The sequence below is a fragment of the Bufo bufo genome, chromosome 8, assembly GCF_905171765.1.
Source record: "Bufo bufo chromosome 8, aBufBuf1.1, whole genome shotgun sequence".
Classification (NCBI taxonomy): Eukaryota; Metazoa; Chordata; class Amphibia; order Anura; family Bufonidae; genus Bufo; species Bufo bufo.
The window spans coordinates 168599999-168614691 of record NC_053396.1 but is presented as its reverse complement, the minus strand read 5'-3'; positions in this window follow the sequence as shown (position 1 = coordinate 168614691).

The window sequence follows — 14693 nt, the reverse complement described above, 5'->3', positions numbered from 1 at the left end:
CTTCTGATGCTGCTACTGCTGCTGCCGCCACCTGCAGGCTCTGTGATTGTGCCACTCTGTGGTCTCCTGATGCTGCTGCCACCTCCACACTCTGTCATTGTGCCCCTCGGTGGCCTCCTCATACTGCTGCAAACTCCAGACTCTGTCATTGTGCCACTCGTTGGCCTCCTCATACTGCTGCTGTCTCCAGACTCTGTCATTGTGCCACTCGGTGGCCTTCTACTGATGCTGCTGCCGCCACCTCCAGACTCTGTCATTGTGCCACTTGTTGGCCTCCTCATACTGCTGCTGCCTCCAGACTCTGTCATTGTGCCACTCGGTGGCATCCTACTGATGCTGCTGCTGCCGCCACCTCCAGACTCTGTCATTGTGCCACTCGGTGGCCTCCTCATACTGCTGCCACCTCCAGACTTTAAATATGTAAACAATAGATAGGCAGGCACTCTTTATCTGGTTGCTACATAATATATATTTTTTAATAAAGGTAAAATTAGGCATTTATTTCAACTGAGATTTAAAATATCGATATCACGTCTAAAAGAGTTGGTTTTAAGTATGGATGTCTTTCGACAGTCCAACTGGTGAATTATGTCCAAGTTCTTCTAATGGTATAATTGAAACATATTTTATGTAGCAACCAGATAAAGAGTTCCTAACACAAATATACAAAATTTGTATATAAAATGTGTCCCAAACCACAAAGTCTCTTGGAGCGCAGCAGGTCTGTAGAGAAGTAGGTTCCAATTCACACTCAGTCCTTTGTACAAAAAAAGACCGCGCAGGTCAAACGCTTTCCATAGGAGCGTGGATGAATAAGGTAGGTGGATGGTATCTTTAGATGCACTCGATCACTGGATTTAAGGTTCCCTTCACATTCAGATTTCTCACCTCCTGGATGTTAAATTAGAGGACTGAACATAGTGAGGTACCGCAACAATTCATTAAACAATTGGTTTTATTATACTCACATAGATAAAAAGTCTCATGCATATAAAAGTATAAAATGATGCTCAGAATCGCATGCCCGACCCGGGTTCGCCTTTGCTTGCTTCGTCAGGGGCTGCCTATCTATTGTTTTCATATTTTCCGTCTCTCAGTGACTGGGTGAGTCACCTAAGACAGGGCACCAACCCAGAGCGTTAAATTGGGAGAGCCGCTATCAGCATTTTTACCTCCAGACTTTGTCATTGTGCCACTTGGTGGCCTTATCCTGATACTGCTGCTGCCGCCACCTCCAGACTCTGTCATTGTGCCACTCGGTGGCTTCCTCATACTGCTGCCACCTACACACTCTGTCATTGTGCCACTCGGTGGTCTTCTCCTGATGCTGCTACTGATGCTGCCGCCACCTCCACACTCTGTCATTTTGCCACTCTGTGACTTCCTCATGCTGCTGCCACATCCAAACTCGGTCATTTTGCCACTCAGTGGCCTCCTCATGCTGCTGCCACCTCCAGAATCTGTCATTGTGCCACTTTTTGGCCTTCTCCTGATGCTGCTACTGCTGCTGCCACCACCTCCACACTCTGTCATTGTGCCACTCGGTGGCTTCCTCATACTGCTGCCACCTCCAGATTCTGTCATTGTGCCACTCAGTGGCCTCCTACTGATGCTGCCGCCACCTCCAGACTCTGTCATTGTGCCACTTGTTCGTCTCCTCATACTACTGCTGCCTCCAGACTCTGTCATTGTGCCACTCGGTGGTCTTCTCCTGATGCTGCTACTGCTGCTGCCGCCACCACCTCCGGGCTCTGTCATTGTGCTACTCTGTGGTCTCCTAATGCTGCCGCCACCTCCACACAGTGTCATTGTGCCACTCAGTGGCCTTCTCCTGATACTGCTGCTGCCACCTCCAGAGTCTGTCATTGTGCCACTCGGTGGCCTTCCTGATATTGCTACTGCTGCTGCCGTCACCTCCACACTCTGTCATTGTGCCACTCTGTGACTTCATTATGCTGCTGCCACATCCACACTCGGTCATTTTGCCACTCGGTGACCTCCTCATACTGCTGCCAACTCCAGACTCTGTCATTGTGCCACTCGGTGGCCTTCTTCTGATGCTGCTACTGCTGCTGCCGCCACCTGCAGGCTCTGTGATTGTGCCACTCTGTGGTCTCCTGATGCTGCTGCCACCTCCACACTCTGTCATTGTGCCCCTCGGTGGCCTCCTCATACTGCTGCAAACTCCAGACTCTGTCATTGTGCCACTCGTTGGCCTCCTCATACTGCTGCTGTCTCCAGACTCTGTCATTGTGCCACTCGGTGGCCTCCTACTGATGCTGCTGCCGCCACCTCCAGACTCTGTCATTGTGCCACTTGTTGGCCTCCTCATACTGCTGCTGCCTCCAGACTCTGTCATTGTGCCACTCGGTGGCATCCTACTGATGCTGCTGCTGCCGCCACCTCCAGACTCTGTCATTGTGCCACTCGGTGGCCTCCTCATACTGCTGCCACCTCCAGACTTTAAATATGTAAACAATAGATAGGCAGGCACTCTTTATCTGGTTGCTACATAATATATATTTTTTAATAAAGGTAAAATTAGGCATTTATTTCAACTGAGATTTAAAATATCGATATCACGTCTAAAAGAGTTGGTTTTAAGTATGGATGTCTTTCGACAGTCCAACTGGTGAATTATGTCCAAGTTCTTCTAATGGTATAATTGAAACATATTTTATGTAGCAACCAGATAAAGAGTTCCTAACACAAATATACAAAATTTGTATATAAAATGTGTCCCAAACCACAAAGTCTCTTGGAGCGCAGCAGGTCTGTAGAGAAGTAGGTTCCAATTCACACTCAGTCCTTTGTACAAAAAAAGACCGCGCAGGTCAAACGCTTTCCATAGGAGCGTGGATGAATAAGGTAGGTGGATGGTATCTTTAGATGCACTCGATCACTGGATTTAAGGTTCCCTTCACATTCAGATTTCTCACCTCCTGGATGTTAAATTAGAGGACTGAACATAGTGAGGTACCGCAACAATTCATTAAACAATTGGTTTTATTATACTCACATAGATAAAAAGTCTCATGCATATAAAAGTATAAAATGATGCTCAGAATCGCATGCCCGACCCGGGTTCGCCTTTGCTTGCTTCGTCAGGGGCTGCCTATCTATTGTTTTCATATTTTCCGTCTCTCAGTGACTGGGTGAGTCACCTAAGACAGGGCACCAACCCAGAGCGTTAAATTGGGAGAGCCGCTATCAGCATTTTTACCTCCAGACTTTGTCATTGTGCCACTTGGTGGCCTTATCCTGATACTGCTGCTGCCGCCACCTCCAGACTCTGTCATTGTGCCACTCGGTGGCTTCCTCATACTGCTGCCACCTACACACTCTGTCATTGTGCCACTCGGTGGTCTTCTCCTGATGCTGCTACTGCTGCTGCCGCCACCTCCACACTCTGTCATTTTGCCACTCTGTGACTTCCTCATGCTGCTGCCACATCCAAACTCGGTCATTTTGCCACTCAGTGGCCTCCTCATACTGCTGCCAACTCCAGACTCTGTCATTGTGCCACTCGGTGGCCTTCTGATGCTGCTACTGCTGCTGCCGCCACCTCCAGACTCTGTCATTGTGCCACTCTGTGGTCTCCTGATGCTGCTGCCACCTCCACACTCTGTCATTGTGCCACTCGGTGGCCTCCTCATACTGCTGCAAACTCCAGACTCTGTCATTGTGCCACTCACAGGCCTTCTCCTATGCTGCTACTTGTGCTGCCGCCACCTCCAGACTCTGTCATTGTTCAACTCTGTGGCCTCCTGATGATGCCACCACCTCCACACTGTCATTGTGCCACTCCGTGGTCTCCTCATGCTGCCACCACGTCCAGACTTTGTCATTGTGCCACTATGTGGCCTCTTGATGCTGCCGCAACCTCCAGACCCTGTCTTTGGGGCACTCTGTAGTCTCCTCATGCTGTTCCCACCCTCACGACTTTATGACTGAGCCACTATTTTGGCTTTCGGCCTGGCTGACATCAACCTGTATGGTCCCATCAGAATTAGCTTGTGATTTGGTAGCCAAAAGCAGGAGTGGGTACAAAACGTGTCATCTCTATTTTAGATCCACTCCTGTTTTTTTTGGCATTAGCAATACTGATGGATTATTGAGAAAATGCTGACTGAGTAAAGGCGTATGCTCCACAGGCAGGATCTGTTTTTTGTGGGTTATTGTTCTGACGGATCAGAGGAAGGGCAAATTAATCAGTGACGTCAACACAAACTTACTGCTGACACCCTCTCCACTCTGTCCGGGGGGGGGGGGGGCGCTCTACTTGTATAAACGTAATCATCTATGTGGAATCAGCTGGCGACGGTGTAAAAGGAGTGCGCTTCTTCTTGACGCTAACATCGACCTGTAAGGCTGAGTTCATACTTGAGTTATTTGATCAGTTTTGGCCCGTGACTGCCCTAATAAGTGAAGTGTGCAGTGAATCTAAGAGCGATGCCTGTCATCTGCATGTCATACTGACTCACAGTATTATTTTACTACCACAGCAGACTCCCTATGCGTGTTACTGTAAGGCACAGTGTTCTTCACCACTATAAAGGCTCTCAGCAGGCAGGAAATAGCCTTTTTTTTTAACGTAATTTGCCGCAAATGTATTCGGATCGAACCAAATTTTTCCCGAAAAATTTGGCAAACCGGTGAATCAATATATTCTTAACATTCTGTCAACTGTCATGCAGTTTAGTGACATATTTTAACCATGTCTAAAATATTAGTGGTCATTGTCAGGTGTTAAACCTACCATATCATAGGAACCTTTAGAAGCTCCACCAGAGGGTCCCACATTACATTTAGTATCCTAAGTCCTAATTTTAAGTGGGGAATTGTCTGCTGTTATAATCTATGGAAGATACAGAAACAGCCCTATGATTGCACTCAGCTTCTTCCACATTTACTGCTCACTATGGAGAGTGACTGTGCATGAATGACCCATTCTATGCAAACGGGATCCTCATTTTTTATGTGACATTGAGCAGTTTGTGTATACAGAATGTGTGTGCTTGGCAGCAGTGAGCATGCAGGATTGTGTACTGTACTCACTTGACCCCCAGAGATGTGGACATTTATCACCCTGTCATTAAAGAGATTGCTGTAAGCTCTTTGCCAATTACCTTATTAAAGGATTCTGAGTCCCTCACTCAGGACAACCATCTATTAGACAGAGTTACAAAAAGTGCCTCTTACTCTGAAGGACCTTCTACGACTCTATATTACATGGACAGTGAAATGATTTTAATAGGTACTGTGTAATGCTTCATTATTCCTGTGGGGGTGCTTAGAAGAGAATTAGGCACGTGCTGCAAGCTTCCGCTGCATTGTTGTTCGTAGGCTAAAAAATCTTGAAGCGAAGGCTAATGGCATCTAGAGGGTGCTAGAGGTTGTAGAGGAGCAGACAGTTGTCTTTGTCACACACCTGACTCATTAGCACCAATGTAGCATATTTTTTTTATAATATGTCTAAAAGCACCTGCAGAGGCGTACATAGAAATCACTGGGCCCCATAGCAAAAATCTGAATTGGGCCCCTTAACCCCGCCCACTACCCACCATGGCCCCTCCCACTTCCTGACCTGGCTCCTCCCGTGCCACACCCCCATTAAATAAATTTATACATGACCTACAGAAACTGTTAGTGTCCATTCACACGTCCGCAAAATGGATCCGCATCCGTTCCGCAATTTTGCGGAACGGGTGCAGACCTATTCATTTTCAATGGGGCCGGAATGTGCTGTCCGCATCCACATTTGCGGATCCGCACTTCCGCATCCGTGCTTCCGTTTCCGTCAAAAAATAGAACATGTCCTATTCTTGTCCGCAATTGCGGACAAGAACAGGCATATTCTATTAGTGCCGGCAATGTACGGTCCGCAAAATGTGGAACGCACATTGTCGTTTTCCGTGTTTTGCGGATCCGTGGCTCCGTGTATCCGCAAAACACATTGCGGACGTGTGAATGGAGCCTAGGGGTTTCCTGGGGGTGACCTGTCACATGGGATATCTGCTGCAGCCTGCAGGTCTCCTTATTTGGGGTGCCCTGTTAAAGGGAATCTGTCACTAGCAATTTACCCCAAAAAAATTTTCTCATGCATCCATGTTTAACAGAGTACCTTTTTTCCATCTGTCTTGTTCTTTTGATTGTGAGTCTTGTCATTTCTTCAAAAAAATCGATTTTTATGATATGTAAATGACGCTGTAAGGAGCCCAGAGGGGCGTTATTCTTTCTCCACGGTGCCCAGGAACGCCCCTCTGAAGTGCCGTGCCCGGCTAAATTTGAAAACTAATAACGCCTCCAAGACAAGTTCATCTAAATCGCCTCCCAGAGGCGCGGCTAAGTGCTCAACACCCCCCCTCCTCAGCGCCGCGCTCTGCTGCAAACACCCCGATCCTCCTTTCGCCGGCATCCCAAATCCCGCGCAAAATGTCTTGGAGGCGTTATTAGTTTTCAAATTTAGCCGGGCACGGCACTTTAGAGGGGCGTTCCTGGGCACCGTTGAGAAAGAAGAACGCCCCTCTGGGCTCCTTACAGCGTCATTTACATATCATAAGAATCGATTTTTTGAAGAAATGACAAGACTGACAATCAAAAGAACAAGACAGATGGAAAAAAGGTACTCTGTTAAACATGGATTCATGAAAAAAAAAAAAAAAATGGGTAAATTGCTAGTGACAGATTCCCTTTAATCAGGACATCTGCTAGATTTTTGGGACCTGTCACATGGGACATCAGCCATGATGGTTGGGGGCCGGGGCACTATTTCTGGGGTTCCATGAGTCAGTAGTGGTAAATATCTCTGTGTACATTGTGCTATAATATATTTGGAATTCGGACTAGTCGGCCGGGCCAGGCACTGCTGCAGGGAGTGGGACGAACGAACGGTACTTCACTTGACTGAGTCTGAGACGAGTGACTTACTTCAAGACTCAAGTTCAGGCCAGCCAGGGACACAACCGGTGCACTGCTCAGTGCTCACTCACAGTACTACTCACCACTGGCACTGCTTCAGAGTTCAGAATCTTCCTCCGGACTCCCTCTCTCTCCTCAGCTCAGGGCAGGCACTGACTCGTCTCTGGTGAAGGGCCGACGGCGAAGTTCGAGCCGATTCTCCCGCCTGCCCCCTTGCGCCACTGGCCAATCAGCAGCTGCCTCAACAGAGTTGCCTTGTGCTGATTGGCCAGCGGCACGAGCGCCACATGCAGGCTGGTGTTTGATCCTGATTCCGGCAGACGGTCAGGAGGAGGTCAGGAGGAGGTGAGGTCGGGGGGGGGGGGGGGGGGGCGAGGCGATTGCGGAAGATGAGTTGATGTTGGGGCTGGGCCCTGGGGAGAAAAGCAGCCGCTTAGCCGGCTGCAGCAGGTCATGAGTGGGCGGGGCCAAATAGTGTGGGCGGGGCCTTCTCTGCGCTACGGGCCCCCCAGTGCCGCGGGCCCCATAGCAGTGGCGTGGTCTGCCTCTATGGGCGGTACGCCACTGAGCACCTGCAATTCCCCAGTGGAGCATTGCAAAGGGTTAACTACAGCAGTTAATGTAATGTTAGTGTAATGCTGTGATTTATGGTTAAATACTCGTTTTTCCTATGTTATGTAAGTCCCATGGTGAGTGTACTGGCAACTATTTGGTTAACATTTGTTCATTCACATTGTCAGAGTGATTCATTTTTTATTTCCATTGCCATATTCTGACCCCTATAACTTTTTTTTATAGTCATGTCTATGGAGGTCTGTGATAGCTCTTTATTTTGTGGGAAGCTCCGTGGTTTTTATCGATACCATTTTTTATTCATTTTTTGGGAGGTGAAGTAACAAAAAAATCAGTGAATAAGTTATTTTTTTCCCTTATGGTGTTTGACCTATGGGATAAATACGGTACATTATATTTTAATACAGTCCTGATCAAAAGTTTAAGACCACTTGAAAAATATTCATATTTAGCATGGCTGGATCTTAACAAGGTTCCAAGTAGAGCTTCAACATGCAACAAGAAGAAATGGGAGTGAGACAAAACATTTTTTGAGCATTCAATTTAATGAAAACAACGAATAAACTGAAACAGGCTGTTTTTCAGCTGATCAAAAGTTTAGGACCACACCTCCAAAAAATAACTAACCCCCCCCCCCCCAAAACAGAAATCCAACTTCCAAACATGAACTCAGTAATGAGTAGCTCCGCCGTTATTGTTTATCACTTCCAAAATTCGTTTCGGCATACTTGATGCAAGCGTTTCCATGAGGTGAGTGGGAACATTTCTCCTAGTGGGGAAGACCGCCGCACGAAGACCATCTACTGTCTGGAACTGTTGCCCATTTTTGTAAACTTCCCTTGCCATCCATTCCCAAAGGTTCTCAATTGGATTTAGATCAGGGGAACACGCAGGGTGGGGCAAAAGAGTGATGTTATTCTCCTGGAAGAAGTCCCTTGTCCTGCGGGCATTGTGTACTGTAGCGTTGTCATGTTGAAAAACCCATGAAATACATCAATAGGGAGTCGCACTCGCCAGATCTTGCGGTCATCCAGAATGCAGCAGCCCACCTGGAGCCCTAGATCCACAGAGGCTCCTGAATATACAATCCAATAAGTGATAACGGAGGCAGCATGTCCGGTGAAAATCCCTTTATTGGGAACTGCTTACATGCAAAACGTGTTTACAGAAGTTGCTACGTTTCGGCTATAGTATAGCCTTTATCAAGCACAATGTGATCCCCAAATGATCCTGCTTAAAAAGTGCAAGCCACACCTCCCCAAACGGACGTGGCCAATCACATGGTTACATAATACATTAATTATCCACAGTGTATCCAAGTGTGTTCATATACATTGACATAACATATACATAGATATCCTCCCATGTGAAGAGTGAAACGCTATGGAACACATACCTCCGTGGTGCACCACGTCTTACTGCGTCCCACCTCAGCAGCGATGGCGCACTGTGAGAGACCCTGCTTATGCAGTTCAACAACCCGACCACGTTCAAAAAGGGAGAGTTTTTTTGCCTTTGCCATCACAACGTGTGACTACCTGACAGAAAATAACAATGAATCCACATCTTTGCACAGATTTGGCCTTTTAAAGGCATGTGGTCCTAAAATTTGGATCAGCTGAAAAACAGCCTGTTTCAGTTTAATCGCTATTTCCAATTAATTGAATGCCCAAATTTTTTTTTGTCTCACTCTCATTTCTTCTTGTTGCATGTTGAAGCTCTACTTGGAACCTTGTTAAGATCCAACAACATTTTTCAAGTGGTCTTAAACTTTTGATCAGAACTGTAGTTTGAATTTTTTAGGATGTAGCAGTGGAAATGTTCTTATTTTTTAAATTGTTCATTTATTTGTATTATGAGGAAAAGTGGTAATTTAAATTTTTTACATCAATATAAAGAACCCAATTGGATGCCTATAGTTACTTGGAAAGACTGTAATATGTGTATAGAGAGAGAGACTGGAAGTACTAGTAGCTCCATCATCATGTTGCCTGTATGCTGCTATTGTGGAAATTGCTGCTCTCTAAGGTACTTCTGAACTGTGATCTTGCTGCTACTTGTACTAACACTCTCACCATCCACTCAGTAAAGAGATTTTATTTATAGTAACCCACAGGGCTGATTATTGTCTTCATGCTCTGCATCCACACTGCCTTGAACCCTTACCAAACATCTACCATCATGGGCACCCTAGCTACACCAGGCAGGAGCTCAATACTAGGGTTTGCACTGCGGGAGAAAGGGCGCACCCTCCATTCACTACATGGCCCAAGGGAGCTCCAGTGGGAGTACCGCCAATTTGATCTGTGAGTACTACTACCCCTCTCAGGGCCTCAACTACCTCTTCAATCCTCCTCACCCCTTCCTGGGCTCACTAGATAAATGGACATTTATCTAGAAGGAATTAACTGCATAGTTTGTATTGGGAAACCAGTGAACTGGAGATTGCGCATTTTTTTTTTTTTTTTAGACTTAATTAGCTTCAAATCAAAGAATATGTGACCAGAAACGATCTATTTCTGTAGGAAAATATTGTCTCATTTAGGACATAAAGAACATGGGACTTGGCAGGAGATATGTCCTTTTCTTTTCCCCAAACTATACTACTGGAGGAATATGGTAATTCATCCAGTAGTTCATAGTGATTGTCCTGCAGTTGTTTGACAGGACTGTGGGATCAGCATGTCCTTACACAGCTCACTTCTCCATTTTCCCTTATTTAAATATTTTGATGTCCACCACTTGTGATTAATAGGAAGCAGTAACAAGGCTTAATACAATAGGTTCTTATCCTTGGGTTGAAATGGAACTGTGAAAATGAGACTTCAAATTGGTTCTGGGCACATTTTTCTCTAAAACACTGTAGTCCAACAGGAACATTTATCCTTAAAATACCCTAGACTATCAGGGATATTAATCTCTTCAACATTTTTGATTGTCAGGGATATTAAAACCTAAAATATTAGAGCACAGTAGGAATAGTAGCCTCTTAACCCCATAAATAACCATGGATGCTGTAGTTAAAGAGAACCTGTCATCACAAAATGCGGTGCAGTCTGCAAACAGCATGCTATAGAGTAAGAGGAGCTAAGCAGATGGATATATAGTTTTGTAGGAAAATATTCAGTAAAACTTGTAATTTATGCATTTACTAGCAGAAGGACCCGGCTTTGCACGGGTATATTTCATTTAATACAAAGAAAAAATGTGGGGATTGGGTCAGCACAACCTGTATGTGGTGCACATCACTATGGCGAAATACATATACAAACGGAAAATGCAAATGTGATAGCACTCTGCATCCAGCATTCTGCCCTGCCTCCATGCTGGATGAGGCATTGGTGTACATTTTGGCCAAAGCGTAATAAGCCACTCACCACGTCAAGGTCGCCTCTATGGAGTGGTCCCTAACACTAGTTCCTACCTGTTCATGGGCCATGACAGCCACACAAAGTCCAGGGAATGCAGGTCAGCGTGCACGCCAAGCACACTCTGCTTTTAACCCCGTCCGGTGCCATTACAGCTTTCATCGGATCCAGGGATGCAAGTACCAACATGCACGCTGAGCCCACCATATACTTCTCCTGGAGCCAAATGGCTACTGATAGGTTCTATACAAGCAGACTCAGTTTTATACTGACTTTAAAACCAGCCTCCAGGACAGATTGACTGGTCAGGTGTGCATGACTCCAAGGAGATCCACAGTGTTCTCCATCACAGTGTGACTTCTACAGCATCCTGTCTCTTTTATAGTGGCCTCCAAAGTCCCCTGCGCCATTAATAGTGACCTGCACAGTGCCTGCCCCTTTAACAGTGACCTCCACAGCGACCTGCCCCTTTAATAGGGGCCTCAACAGTCCCCTGCCCCTTTAACAGTGACCTCCACTGTGCCCACCCCTTTAACAGTGACTTCCACAGCGGCTTGCCCCTTAACAATAACATCCACAGCACCTGCCCCTTTAACAGTGACCTCCACAGCAGCTGCCCCTTTAATTGTGAACTCCACAGTCCCCGCCTCCTTGACAGTAACCTCCACAGTGCCAGCCCCTTTAACAGTGATCTCCACAGTACCCTGTCTACTTATCAGTGATTTCTACAATAACCCATCTCCTAAGCAGCCAATAAACATGCAGGTAAGTACTGCCATCACTGTAATGTTGGCTACTGGCATTACAGTGATTGGCTGGCCGGAACACGTCATCAGGTGCTATATAGCACCCGATGACGCGGGTTTGGATCATTGTGAGTCAGGGAGAGCTGCGCTTAGGAAGGGACAGATAGTGAAGGGAGTGTGATCGCAATATATTCAATAGAAAAACATTTCAAAGACCCAAAAGTCCTTTTAAGGACTATTGTGTGTGGTGGCAGGCTGGCCAGCAAAAATGTTTTCCGTACTTTGCAATACTTTTTCGATAGAGGGTGTCTGCAGTAAATTGTGACATCTATGCTGCAATACATTCTGTGTGTCAGGGCCAGAGATAGGAAAAATATAATTGAAAACAATTATATTTTTTCCATAATTTATCCACATTTTTCCCTGCAGTGAATTGTCACATCTGCGCTGCAATAGCGTGTGTGTATCAGGGCCAGATATTGGAAAAAATATTACTGACAACAAATATATTTTTTCCATAATTTATCCATAATTTTCCTATAAACAGTCCCTGCAGTAAATTGTCACATCTGCGCTTCAAAAGCGTGTTTGTGTCAGGGCCAGATATTGGGAAAAATATTAGCAAAAACAATTATATTTTTTCCATAATTTCTCCACACTTTGCCTATAAACGGTGTCTGCAGTGAATTGTCACATCTGCGCTGCAATAGCGTGTGTGTGTCAGGATAAGAGATTGTAAAAATAGGTAAGTGAAATCTATTTTCCTTTTTCCATACTTTTACATACTTTTTCCATTTACTGTGTTTGCTGTGAACTGTGACATCTGTGCCACATCTTGTGCGTCAAGCGTGCATATAACATTTAATATGAAGAAGGTGAGCATTAAGGGACGGGGAAGTGGCCTTGATGCTGATGGTGAAAGCAGAGGGCATGGCCTGGGTGCGGTGAAACTGTGCCTGCTGCCAGAGCACAAGAAAAACAATCATCCAAGATACCTAGTTTCATGTCCCAGTTTGCAGGGTGGCTCAGGACACCACTCCGGAAGTAAGCCCAGTGCAGGTGGTCGGTTGGATTGCAGCAGATAGTGCTTTCAGTCGGTTAAGCACCACCCTGTCTTCCACCAAGTCCAGTCTCAGTAGCCAGGAGTCTGGTCCACACTATCCTGACCCTGATCCTCCTTCCTCCCACCATTTACAGTCTGGCCAAACAAGTAATCCCACACTCAGATATTCCGAGGACCTCTTTTCATCGCCATGAATTGATTTGGCCATCTCGTCAAGCACGCTTGAAGAGGGACCTGAGATCTTGTGCCCTGATTCCCAACCGCTTGAGCATCCAGAGTCACAAGAACATGACGGTGGGGAACGGCAATTAGTGTTTAATGAGGTGGATGATAATGAGACACAGTTGCCAATGACTGAACCGCAATTACTGTCTCAACAGGTTGAGGAAGAGGATGACACACAGTTGTCAATAACTGAGGTTGTGGTCAACAAATCAGGAGGATGATCAGAGTGAGGAAGTGGAAGAGGAGGTGCTGAATGACGAGGTCACTGACCCAACTTGGGAAGGTGCCAACAAACCGAGCGAAGAGAGCAGTACAGAGGGGGAGGGATCTGCACCACTGCAACAGGCTGGAAGAGGCAGTAGGGTGGCAAAAGGTAGAAGGCGGGCACCACTGAACAGGCCCAAAACTGTTCCACGGAGCACCCCCTTGCGTAAATCTCCCTTGCCAAGGGGTAGGTGTTCAGCAGTATGGCGCTTTTTTGAGAAAAGTGTGGACGACAAAAGAATAGTAGTTTGCAAACTGTGCCACACTAAAATGAGCCGGGACATGAACACTAGCAACCTCTCCACCACCAGCATGATCTGCCACATGGCATCAAAGCACCCTAATAGGTGGGCCGAGCGCCTGTGTCCACAATCTGTGTCTGTGGGTCACACCACTGCCTCCTCTTCCCCTGTGTTATGTGCTGGCCAATCCCCTGTCCAAGACGCAGGCCCGGATGCCTCCCGCCCTGCATCTGGACCTTTGCAAGCACCATCAGCGACCACATCTATTTCCCTGTCCCAGGGCAGCGTCCAAATGTCATTACCCCAAGCGCAAATACCCAGCCACCCACCCACAGGCCATAGCACTAAATGCGCAGCTTTCCAAATTACTGTCCCTGGAAATGTTGCCATTTAGGCTTGTGGACACTGAGGCCTTCCGCAGCCTGATGTCCCTCATTACGCAGTCCCTAGCCGCCACTATTTTTCATGGTGTGCCATGCCAGCCTTACGCCAACATGTGTCCCTTAACATAACACGTGCCCTGACCAACGCAGTTACTGGGAAGGTCCACTTAACCAGGGACACATAGACAAGTGCTTTCGGCCAGGCATGCTACATTTCCCTGACAGAACACTGGGTGAATGTTGTGGAGGCCGGGAGCAACTCGTACCCTGGGATGGCACAGGTGCTACCGACGCCAAGGATTGCTGCCCCAATTCCATCAGGTTTTCCGCCACCACCTACATTAGTGGCTCCAACCCCCACTTCTCCTCCTCCGCCTCCACTTCCACCTCCGAATTATCAGCGTGCAGCACCAGTTAGTCATCAGTCGGTAGCTGGAAGCAGTGTAGCACGGCAGTGGGGAAGCTGAAACAGGCCGTGCTGAAGCCGATCTGCCTAGGTGACAAACAGCACACGGCCGCAGAGCTGTGGCAGGGGATAAGAGACCAGACTGAGCTGTGGCTCTCGCCACTCAACCTAGAATCAGGCATGGTTGTGTCTGATAATGGCTGTAACTTGGTGGCGGCTTTGGAGCTTCGCAACCATAGACACATCCCATGCCTTGCCCACATATTCAACCTTGTAGTTCAGCGGTTTCTAAAAACATACCCCAATTTGCCTGAGCTACTAGTGAAGGTGCGCCGCATGTGTCCGCTCACCTGCAGGCCCGCAACTCAATGTGAATGAGGCCCTCCTTTATGTGATATACAGGTTGTATTGGAGTGCCTCTTCCTTGTAATTTTTGGCAACAGTTGCACTTTATATATAAGTAAATATACAGGAAAGAATATTTTCTATAATTTTTTCCTAT